This window comes from Phyllobates terribilis, unplaced genomic scaffold (genome assembly GCF_046119375.1).
Source record: "Phyllobates terribilis strain yellow unplaced genomic scaffold, ASM4611937v1 Scaffold_79__1_contigs__length_6888602, whole genome shotgun sequence".
Classification (NCBI taxonomy): domain Eukaryota; kingdom Metazoa; phylum Chordata; class Amphibia; order Anura; family Dendrobatidae; genus Phyllobates; species Phyllobates terribilis.
The window spans coordinates 2,041,297-2,053,324 of record NW_027362839.1 but is presented as its reverse complement, the minus strand read 5'-3'; the positions used below and the strand labels follow the sequence as shown (position 1 = coordinate 2,053,324).

The window sequence follows — 12,028 nt, the reverse complement described above, 5'->3', positions numbered from 1 at the left end:
GATCAGTTTGGCAATGACACTCCTGAGCCGGTCAGCAACCACCTTAGCAAGTACCTTGTAATCAACATTTAGGAGAGTTATGGGTCTCCAATTCGCTAGAGTACTGCGGTCACCTTTTTTATATATCAAAGACACCACTCCTCTCCTCCACGAAAATGGCAACTGTTCAGAAATAAAAACTTCTTTAAAAAGCATAAAAAGGTCCTCTTTTAAAATGTCCCAAAAAGTAAGGTAAAATTCTACAGGTAGTCCGTCACACCCAGGTGCTTTACCCTTAGAGAAACTTTTAAAAACATAAAATAATTCCTCTAAAACAATATCGCGTTCTAAAAACTCCTGGTCTGTAAAATTTAACTTAAAATCGAGATCATTAAGAGCATCAGATAAAAAGGACTCATCAATATACTTTTTACTAAAAAGATGCTTATAAAAGTTAAAAGTAGCATTCAACATTCCCTGCATAGATGTTTCACCCTCTAGATTTGTGATCACTTCTCTTTTATCCTTGACTTTTTTGAAGAAGAAGCGAGAGCACTTCTCCCCCTCCTCCAAGTGCTGCACTCTAGAGTTAAAAATAATCTCTTTCCCCTTTGTGTCTATGCAGTTCTGGATTTCAGTTTTTAGGCTAGCAATATCATCTCCCACCTCCACCCCTAGCTCTTTGAATTTAAAAAGTGTTTGCAGTTTGGTGTTAAGATCACTAAAACATCTTTTTTTCTCTCTGGCTTTACGTCTCCCTGCTTTTATAAAAAACATTCTGACTTTTTTTTTCAAAATTTCCCACCAGGTTACCATAGGGGCATCAGAAGGTTTTTGTCGCCGCCAGGCTTGATATGCTTTAACAAAGTCTTGTCGAATCAGAGGGTCCTCCAGCAGGTAAGTACTTAGACGCCAGAGGCCCCTGTTGACCCTCTGTTCATCCCGGTATTCTAGGTGCACCTCCAAGCCCTTATGGTCAGAAAATATATTTGATGTTAAAACACATTTTACAGGGTTAAAATCATCTGATAGGAAAATAAAATCGATCCTGGAGGACACCCCTCTTCCGGACCACGTGTAACCAGGGTCCGTCGGCAGGAGTGACCTCCACGCATCGCATAATTTAAAATCAGTTATAAAATCTTTCAATAGATGACATGACTTATCCAATTTGCGTAAAGGGTCACCCCCCGCTCGTTGTTCACTAGCACAAAGACAATTAAAATCACCCCCTACGATCAGGGGAGGTGACCCAGTACAGTACAATGGCAATATCCCAAATAAATTAATTCTCTCTTGCTTATCAGGGGGAGCATAAACATTCATTACACGTAGGATAAAACCATTAAATTTAAAATGCACTAAAACCACTCTGCCTGGTACTATTTCTGTGACAGTATTTATAGTAATATTTCTCCCATAACAGAGGAAGCCCACCCCCGCTGACTTGTTGTCGTTGGAGCCAGACCAGATGGAGGGCCCCAGTCTCCAATCTGTCTTGATATCATTATAATTTAGTGCATGTTGTATCCCGCATTCCTGTAATAAACATATGTCAAAGTCAGTGGTTTCTAAGTACTTAAATAGAGCAGCCCTACGAACTGGGCTCTTTAATGACCTCACATTCAGTGAGACAAGTCTTAATGTGGGCATTCATAGGTCAGGGTGGTGGATCTTCCATGAGGACACCTGACTCAAAGCCCTGTATATCAAATTGCTCCAGGACATCTGGGCTAGAGGAACCAAACGACTCGATATTCTGTGAGCCGGCGGTTGCCCCCTCGTAGGTCACGGTTCCCAGCCACATTCCAGGAGACGCTGGGGCTTCGACATTCCGTCTCTTTTTCGGGGCAGAATCCACTAGGTCACTGGTGCAGTCCTCCTCTTCCTCCACCTCCTCCAGGGGGGGAGACTGGTCCATCAGGACAAGATCAGCAACACAGATTTCCTGATGTTCGCCACCTAGAAGCAAAGCCCCCTCATCTGGCTGGCTAATCGCCCTGGAAGATCCTGAGGCCATCGCTGCGTGGTCCCCTATAGCCAACCGCACAGGGGCACCACCCTCCAGCCCAACAGGATCGGTATCGGGAACCATCGATACGGAGGATACCCTCCCAGAAGGAGGACCCCCCCGCTCCGGTCCATGCGAGGTCCGCCCATCGTTAAGGGACTTCGATGCAGGGGCCGCCCCAGAGGGGCCTCCGGCTCCCTGCTCCATCCCAGCCTTCTCGCCCTTCGAACCACCCTCCGACGCCGGCCTGCCAGTGAAGACCGGTGGGCGCATCGGCTCAGCTTCAGAAGATGCAGCTTCTGCGTAGGTCCTGGTCCTGTTGGAGCATCCTCGGAACATGTGCCCCGCCTCACCGCAGAGATTACATTTCCTCCCAGCGGGACAGTCCTTCATTAAATGTCCATAACAGCTGCAATTATTGCAGCGGTCTACTTTCCTGCCCGTGCAGGATGTTTGGGTATGACCCATTTGTCCACAGTTCCTGCAACATACTGGCATTCCAGGATAAAATAAGTAGCCTCTGCTCTTACCGATTACGAAGGTTGAGGGAGGGTGTAGCATTCCTCCCACTCCACTAAGGTCCCTCTTTAGACGGGCCATATACCTTCTCTTGCCGCACCAGAAGCCTACCGCGTTCTTCACAGTACCCAGGTATCTCAGATCATCACAATAGCGGGTAAGGTAGGTCGAGATGTCTGCAGCTTCCACAAAGGGGTTTGGGAAATGCACCACGATGGGGATCTCGTCATAAGCATACAAGAGACAAAAGGTTAGTCCATCCAATTCATCTAAGTAGTTTTTCTCGTTTACCTTTTGTACGATTTGCTGACAGCATCCCTGGCTCTTGAAGGTGATGGTGTAAGTCCCCTTGTACTCGTTGTCCTGGAAGCAGAATATATCTTCCTGCCGAAACTCCAGAACTCCAAGAAGAATCCTATGGCAGATGTAGTCCAAATTCTTCTCCATCCTCGATGCTGCTCCAACTTCAATCCTCACGGTGTTCCGCATCCGGGCATCACCCGATGAATATGTGAGCGTTGCCGGCATCCTTCACTCAGGAACGTACCGACTCTTCTCTCTGAAAGGCGCAAGCCTTCATGGGATCCCTTCCCGTTGCTCCCGGACTAATCCTTCCTCCCAATAGCAGCAGGGGGGTTAAGTCCCTCCGAAGAGGAACGATCCCCCCAGGCCGAGAGAAAGGGTACCAAGAGCACCTCACAGGCAAGACCACAAAGGTAAACCTGATAGATCGTGCCAAAAGGCCGAGAAGCGATAACCAGAATTGGTTTCGGCCTACGGTGCCACCCTCGGATCCTGAAAAGTCCATTTGTGGAGATGGCCACCTGGACTCCCGTTAAGAAGACATGTTGTCAACCTCTAGATCCCTTACATGCCTGCACTTTTCGGCTTGCTGCTGCAGCAATCCACGCGTTTTAGATCTGCATGACTCCAACTATTTTAGCACAGCACCCTCACCCCCTGCTGTTCCCACCCGCCTCAACACCGGTGGAAGGGAGGAGAACCAATTAAGGGGGGGATAAGCAGCTGTCTACCCTTAGCAGGAGTGTTGCTGATTACTTACCTTTCCTGCTGCTGCTGGCTGTCCAGCAGCAGACTGAAGGTGGCTGCTGCCGTGCGCAGGTATATTAAGGCTCAGAGCCTATTATGACACGCGCAGCCAGTGTTCCATTGCCACATTCCATCTACTGCAGGCAGGATACCTGGCTGGTTGAACGGCACTGAGAAGCTCACAGAGACTGCCATAAGCAACAGTTTAAAAGAATGCCACAGACTAATCAACCAAACTTTTGGGTTGGGTTATTTTTTATAGTCTGCAGGCGTTAAATGAAAGAAGTCAGTGTTCCACCAGAGGGAGACAACGTTTCAGAAAAGGCATTGGAGCAAGCCAAAAAAGACATTTTAAGTTCAGCAGAGTAACCAGCGCACATACCTGTTAGCTCAGGTGAGTTTAAATGGCTGCTGTTGATAACAAGGGCATTTGCTAAATAGATGGTGTGTGTGCAACAATATACTGAAAGAACAATTATATTGTGCAGCTTATCTCACCACCTGTAATTAGTTAGGTGAAAGCTCCAAAATGCTTGCCTAATATGGCTGTTTATCCAAAAGGAAGTAAAGAGGGAGAGCTAGATAGATAGCATTGCATTACAGTACATGGCTATGCAATGCAGAGTTGCTGAAGTTGAACCAAAATGAGTTTGTCATCTGGCTTCTGCAACTTTTAACATGAAAAATACAATGAGGAGAAGAAAAGCAAAGCAAAAAAGTCCATCCAAAAATCCGACAAACAAGCAAAAGCAACAAAAAGCATTGAATTCAATTCTTTTTGATTTTAGAAACTGCATTAAAGAATGAGTGCACTGGTCCTGGAAATGCTGCAATACCAGGTCAATGCGTGGAGTGGACAGAGCAAGCTCTTTTACCATCTCCCTGTTTTAAAAATCCATTTAATATATGGTCCCCAGATAGGGGACGTATCAGATATTAAACTGATAAGAACAGATACTACACTTGATCTTAGCCAAAAGGCCGAGAAGCGATAACCAGAATTGGTTTCGGCCTACGGTGCCACCCTCGGATCCTGAAAAGTCCATTTGTGGAGATGGCCACCTGGACTCCCGTTAAGAAGACATGTTGTCAACCTCTAGATCCCTTACATGCCTGCACTTTTCGGCTTGCTGCTGCAGCAATCCACGCGTTTTAGATCTGCATGACTCCAACTATTTTAGCACAGCACCCTCACCCCCTGCTGTTCCCACCCGCCTCAACACCGGTGGAAGGGAGGAGAACATTTAAGTTGGGGACGAGCAGCTGTCTACACTTAGCAGGAGTGTTGCTGATTACTTACCTTTCTTGCTGCTGCTCGCTGTCCAGCAGCAGACTGAAGGTGGCTGCTGCCGTGCGCTGGTATATAAAGGCTCAGAGCCTATTATGACACGCGCAGCCAGTGTTCCATTGCCACATTCCATCTACTGCAGGCAGGATACCTGGCTGGTTGAACGGCACTGAGAAGCTCACAGAGACCGCCATAAGCAACAGTTTAAAAGAATGCCACAGACTAATCAACCAAACTTTTTGGGTTGGGTTATTTTTTATAGTCTGCAGGCGTTAAATGAAAGAAGTCAGTGTTCCACCAGAGGGAGACAACGTTTCAGAAAAGGCATTGGAGCAAGCCAAAAAAGACATTTTAAGTGCAGCAGAGTAACCAGCGCACATACCTGTTAGCTCAGGTGAGTTTAAATGGCTGCTGTTGATAACAATGGCATTTGCTAAATAGATGGTGTGTGTGCAACATTATACTGAAAGAACAATTATATTGTGCAGCTTATCTCACCACCTGTAATTAGTTAGGTGAAAGCTCCAAAATGCTTGCCTAATATGGCTGTTTATCCAAAAGGAAGTAAAGAGGGAGAGCTAGATAGATAGCATTGCATTACAGTACATGGCTATGCAATGCAGAGTTGCTGAAGTTGAACCAAAATGAGTTTGTCATCTGGCTTCTGCAACTTTTAACATGAAAAATACAATGAGGAGAAGAAAAGCAAAGCAAAAAAGTCCATCCAAAAATCCGACAAACAAGCAAAAGCAACAAAAAGCATTGAATTCAATTCTTTTTGATTTTAGAAACTGCATTAAAGAATGAGTGCACTGGTCCTGGAAATGCTGCAATACCAGGTCAATGCGTGGAGTGGACAGAGCAAGCTCTTTTACCATCTCCCTGTTTTAAAAATCCATTTAATATATGGTCCCCAGATAGGGGACGTATCAGATATTAAACTGATAAGAACAGATACTACACTTGATCTTAGCCAAAAGGCCGAGAAGCGATAACCAGAATTGGTTTCGGCCTACGGTGCCACCCTCGGATCCTGAAAAGTCCATTTGTGGAGATGGCCACCTGGACTCCCGTTAAGAAGACATGTTGTCAACCTCTAGATCCCTTACATGCCTGCACTTTTCGGCTTGCTGCTGCAGCAATCCACGCGTTTTAGATCTGCATGACTCCAACTATTTTAGCACAGCACCCTCACCCCCTGCTGTTCCCACCCGCCTCAACACCGGTGGAAGGGAGGAGAACATTTAAGGTGGGGACGAGCAGCTGTCTACACTTAGCAGGAGTGTTGCTGATTACTTACCTTTCTTGCTGCTGCTCGCTGTCCAGCAGCAGACTGAAGGTGGCTGCTGCCGTGCGCTGGTATATAAAGGCTCAGAGCCTATTATGACACGCGCAGCCAGTGTTCCATTGCCACATTCCATCTACTGCAGGCAGGATACCTGGCTGGTTGAACGGCACTGAGAAGCTCACAGAGACCGCCATAAGCAACAGTTTAAAAGAATGCCACAGACTAATCAACCAAACTTTTTGGGTTGGGTTATTTTTTATAGTCTGCAGGCGTTAAATGAAAGAAGTCAGTGTTCCACCAGAGGGAGACAACGTTTCAGAAAAGGCATTGGAGCAAGCCAAAAAAGACATTTTAAGTGCAGCAGAGTAACCAGCGCACATACCTGTTAGCTCAGGTGAGTTTAAATGGCTGCTGTTGATAATAAGGGCATTTGCTAAATAGATGGTGTGTGTGCAACAATATACTGAAAGAACAATTATATTGTGCAGCTTATCTCACCACCTGTAATTAGTTAGGTGAAAGCTCCAAAATGCTTGCCTAATATGGCTGTTTATCCAAAAGGAAGTAAAGAGGGAGAGCTAGATAGATAGCATTGCATTACAGTACATGGCTATGCAATGCAGAGTTGCTGAAGTTGAACCAAAATGAGTTTGTCATCTGGCTTCTGCAACTTTTAACATGAAAAATACAATGAGGAGAAGAAAAGCAAAGCCAAAAAGTCCATCCAAAAATCCGACAAACAAGCAAAAGCAGCAAAAAGCATTGAATTCAATTCTTTCTGATTTTAGAAACTGCATTAAAGAATGAGTGCACTGGTCCTGGAAATGCTGCAATACCAGGTCAATGCGTGGAGTGGACAGAGCAAGCTCTTTTACCATCTCCCTGTTCTAAAAATCCATTTAATATATGGTCCCCAGATAGGGGACGTATCAGATATTAAACTGATAAGAACAGATACTACACTTGATCTTAGCCAAAAGGCCGAGAAGCGATAACCAGAATTGGTTTCAGCCTACGGTGCCACCCTCGGATCCTGAAAAGTCCATTTGTGGAGATGGCCACCTGGGCTACCGTTAAGAAGACATGTTGTCAACCTCTAGATCCCTTACATGCCTGCACTTTTCGGCTTGCTGCTAAAGCAATCCACGCGTTTTAGATCTGCATGACTCCAACTATTTTAGCACAGCACCCTCACCCCCTGCTGTTCCCACCCGCCTCAACACCGGTGGAAGGGAGGAGAACCAATTAAGGGGGGGACGAGCAGCTGTCTACCCTTAGCAGGAGTGTTGCTGATTACTTACCTTTCCTGCTGCTGCTGGCTGTCCAGCAGCAGACTGAAGGTGGCTGCTGCCGTGCGCTGGTATATAAAGGCTCAGAGCCTATTATGACACGCGCAGCCAGTGTTCCATTGCCACATTCCATCTACTGCAGGCAGGATACCTGGCTGGTTGAACGGCACTGAGAAGCTCACAGAGACCGCCATAAGCAACAGTTTAAAAGAATGCCACAGACTAATCAACCAAACTTTTTGGGTTGGGTTATTTTTTATAGTCTGCAGGCGTTAAATGAAAGAAGTCAGTGTTCCACCAGAGGGAGACAACGTTTCAGAAAAGGCATTGGAGCAAGCCAAAAAAGACATTTTAAGTGCAGCAGAGTAACCAGCGCACATACAGTGGTGGCCAAAAGTATTGGCACCCCTGCAATTCTGTCAGGTAATACTCAGTTTCTTCCTGAAAATGATTGCAATCACAAATCTTTGGTATTATTATCTTCATTTAATTTGCTTGCAAGGAAAAAACACAAAAGAGAATGAAGCAAAAATCAAATCATTGATCATTTCACACAAAACTCCAAAAATGGGCCAGACAAAAGTATTGGCACCCTCAGCCTAATACTTGGTTGCACAACCTTTAGCCAAAATAGCTGCGAACAACCGCTTCCGTTAACCATCAATGAGTTTCTTACAATGCTCTGCTGGAATTGTAGACCATTCTTCTTTGGCAAACTGCTCCAGGTTCCTGATATTTGAAGGATGCCTTCTCCAAACTGCCATTTTGAGATCTCTCCACAGGTGTTCTATGGGATTCAGGTCTGGACTCATTGCTGGCCACCTTAGAAGTCTCCAGTGCTTTCTCTGAAACCATTTTATAGTGCTTTTGGAAGTGTGTTTTGGGTCATTGTCCTGCTGGAAGACCCATGACCTCTGAGGGAGACCCTGCTTTCTCACACTGGGCCCTACATTATGCTGCAAAATTTGTTGGTAGTCTTCAGACTTCATAATGCCATGCACACGGTCAAGCAATCCAGTGCCAGAGGCAGCAAATCAACCCCAAAACATCAGGGAACCTCCGCCATGTTTGACTGTAGGGACCGTGTTTTTTTCTTTGAATGCCTCTTTTTTTTTCCTGTACACTCTATGTTGATGCTTTTTCCCAAAAAGCTCTACTTTTGTCTCATCTTACCAGAGAACATTCTTCCAAAACGTTTTAGGCTTTCTCAGGTAAGTTTTGGCAAACTCCAGCCTGGCTTTTTTATGTCTCGGGGTAAGAAGTGGGGTCTTCCTGGGTATCCTACCATACAGTCCCTTTTCATTCAGACGCCGACGGATAGTACGGGTTGACACTGTTGTACCCTCGGACTGCAGGGTTGCTTGAACTTGTTTGGATGTTAGTCGAGGTTCTTTATCCACCATCCGCACAATCTTGCATTGAAATCTCTCGTCAATTTTTCTTTTCCGTCCACATCTAGGGAGGTTAGCCACAGTGCCATGGGCTTTAAACTTCTTGATGACACTGCGCACGGAAGACACAGGAACATTCAGGTTTTTGGAGATGGACTTGTAGCCTTGAGATTGCTCATGCTTCCTCACAATTTGGTTTCTCAAGTCCTCAGACAGTTCTTTGGTCTTCTTTATTTTCTCCATGCTCAATGTGGTACACACAAGGACACAGGACAGAGGTTGAGTCAACTTTAATCCATGTTAACTGGCTGCAAGTGTGATTTAGTTATTGCCAACACCTGTTAGGTGCCACAGGTAAGTTACAGGTGCTGTTAATTACACGAATTAGAGAAGCATCACATGATTTTTCAAACAGTGCCAATACTTTTGTCCACCCCCTTTTTTAGGTTTGGTGTGGAATTATATCCAATGTGGCTTTAGGGCAATTGTTTTTCTGTTTTTTCATTGAAGACAAATTAAATGAAGATAATAATACCAAAGAATTTGTGATTGCAATCATTTTCAGGAAGAAACTGAGTATTATCTGACAGAATTGCAGGGGTGCCAATACTTTTGGCCACCACTGTACCTGTTAGCTCAGGTGAGGTTAAATGGCTGCTGTTGATAACAAGGGCATTTGCTAAATAGATGGTGTGTGTGCAACAATATACTGAAAGAACAATTATATTGTGCAGCTTATCTCACCACCTGTAATTAGTTAGGTGAAAGATCCAAAATGCTTGCCTAATATGGCTGTTTATCCAAAAGGAAGTAAAGAGGGAGAGCTAGATAGATAGCATTGCATTATAGTACATGGCTATGCAATGCAGAGTTGCTGAAGTTGAACCAAAATGAGTTTGTCATCTGGCTTCTGCAACTTTTAACATGAAAAATACAATGAGGAGAAGAAAAGCAAAGCCAAAAAGTCCATCCAAAAATCCGACAAACATGCAAAAGCAACAAAAAGCATTGAATTCAATTCTTTCTGATTTTAGAAACTGCATTAAAGAATGAGTGCACTGGTCCTGGAAATGCTGCAATACCAGGTCAATGAGTGGAGTGGACAGAGCAAGCTCTTTTACCATCTCCCTGTTCTAAAAATCCATTTAATATATGGTCCCCAGATAGGGGACGTATCAGATATTAAACTGATAAGAACAGATACTACACTTGATCTTAGCCAAAAGGCCGAGAAGCGATAACCAGAATTGGTTTCGGCCTATGGTGCCACCCTCGGATCCTGAAAAGTCCATTTGTGGAGATGGCCACCTGGGCTCCCGTTAAGAAGACATGTTGTCAACCTCTAGATCCCTTACATGCCTGCACTTTTCGGCTTGCTGCTGCAGCAATCCACGCGTTTTAGATCTGCATGACTCCAACTATTTTAGCACAGCACCCTCACCCCCTGCTGTTCCCACCCGCCTCAACATCGGTGGAAGGGAGGAGAACCAATTAAGGGGGGAACGAGCAGCTGTCTACCCTTAGCAGGAGTGTTGCTGATTACTTACCTTTCCTGCTGCTGCTGGCTGTCCAGCAGCAGACTGAAGGTGGCTGCTGCCGTGCGCTGGTATATAAAGGCTCAGAGCCTATTATGACACGCGCAGCCAGTGTTCCATTGCCACATTCCATCTACTGCAGGCAGGATACCTGGCTGGTTGAACGGCACTGAGAAGCTCACAGAGACCGCCATAAGCAACAGTTTAAAAGAATGCCACAGACTAATCAACCAAACTTTTTGGGTTGGGTTATTTTTTATAGTCTGCAGGCGTTAAATGAAAGAAGTCAGTGTTCCACCAGAGGGAGACAACGTTTCAGAAAAGGCATTGGAGCAAGCCAAAAAAGACATTTTAAGTGCAGCAGAGTAACCAACGCACATACAGTGGTGGCCAAAAGTATTGGCACCCCTGCAATTCTGTCAGGTAATACTCAGTTTCTTCCTGAAAATGATTGCAATCACAAATCTTTGGTATTATTATCTTCATTTAATTTGCTTGCAAGGAAAAAACACAAAAGAGAATGAAGCAAAAATCAAATCATTGATCATTTCACACAAAACTCCAAAAATGGGCCAGACAAAAGTATTGGCACCCTCAGCCTAATACTTGGTTGCACAACCTTTAGCCAAAATAGCTGCGAACAACCGCTTCTGTTAACCATCAATGAGTTTCTTACAATGCTCTGCTGGAATTGTAGACCATTCTTCTTTGGCAAACTGCTCCAGGTTCCTGATATTTGAAGGGTGCCTTCTTCAAACTGCCATTTTGAGATCTCTCCACAGGTGTTCTATGGGATTCAGGTCTGGACTCATTGCTGGCCACCTTAGAAGTCTCCAGTGCTTTCTCTCAAACCATTTTATAGTGCTTTTGGAAGTGTGTTTTGGGTCATTGTCCTGCTGGAAGACCCATGACCTCTGAGGGAGACCCAGCTTTCTCACACTGGGCCCTACATTATGCTGCAAAATTTGTTGGTAGTCTTCAGACTTCATAATGCCATGCACACGGTCAAGCAATCCAGTGCCAGAGGCAGCAAATCAACCCCAAAACATCAGGGAACCTCCGCCATGTTTGACTGTAGGGACCGTGTTTTTTTCTTTGAATGCCTCTTTTTTTTTCCTGTACACTCTATGTTGATGCTTTTTCCCAAAAAGCTCTACTTTTGTCTCATCTTACCAGAGAACATTCTTCCAAAACGTTTTAGGCTTTCTCAGGTAAGTTTTGGCAAACTCCAGCCTGGCTTTTTTATGTCTCGGGGTAAGAAGTGGGGTCTTCCTGGGTATCCTACCATACAGTCCCTTTTCATTCAGACGCCGACGGATAGTACGGGTTGACACTGTTGTACCCTCGGACTGCAGGGTTGCTTGAACTTGTTTGGATGTTAGTCGAGGTTCTTTATCCACCATCCGCACAATCTTGCATTGAAATCTCTCGTCAATTTTTCTTTTCCGTTCACATCTAGGGAGGTTAGCCACAGTGCCATGGGCTTTAAACTTCTTGATGACACTGCGCACGGAAGACACAGGAACATTCAGGTCTTTGGAGATGGACTTGTAGCCTTGAGATTGCTCATGCTTCCTCACAATTTGGTTTCTCAAGTCCTCAGACAGTTCTTTGGTCTTCTTTCTTTTCTCCATGCTCAATGTGGTACACACAAGGACACAGGACAGAGGTTGAGTCA

At 45.1% G+C, this 12,028-nt stretch overlaps 4 non-coding genes across 4 annotated transcripts; all 4 read right to left on the bottom strand.

Annotated features, from left to right (window-relative positions):
- Positions 1–4,361: 4,361 nt before the first annotated feature.
- Positions 4,362–4,552, bottom strand: LOC141197099 (U2 spliceosomal RNA). Its single transcript, XR_012269445.1, has one exon. It is a non-coding gene; the product is annotated as a U2 spliceosomal RNA (small nuclear RNA).
- Positions 4,553–5,649: 1,097 nt separating this feature from the next.
- On the bottom strand, positions 5,650–5,840 carry LOC141197098 (U2 spliceosomal RNA). Its single transcript, XR_012269444.1, has one exon. It is a non-coding gene; the product is annotated as a U2 spliceosomal RNA (small nuclear RNA).
- Positions 5,841–6,937: 1,097 nt separating this feature from the next.
- On the bottom strand, positions 6,938–7,128 carry LOC141197096 (U2 spliceosomal RNA). The gene has a single exon (XR_012269442.1). It is a non-coding gene; the product is annotated as a U2 spliceosomal RNA (small nuclear RNA).
- A 2,735-nt stretch (positions 7,129–9,863) lies between these two features.
- On the bottom strand, positions 9,864–10,054 carry LOC141197112 (U2 spliceosomal RNA). Its single transcript, XR_012269458.1, has one exon. It is a non-coding gene; the product is annotated as a U2 spliceosomal RNA (small nuclear RNA).
- Positions 10,055–12,028: the final 1,974 nt, after the last annotated feature.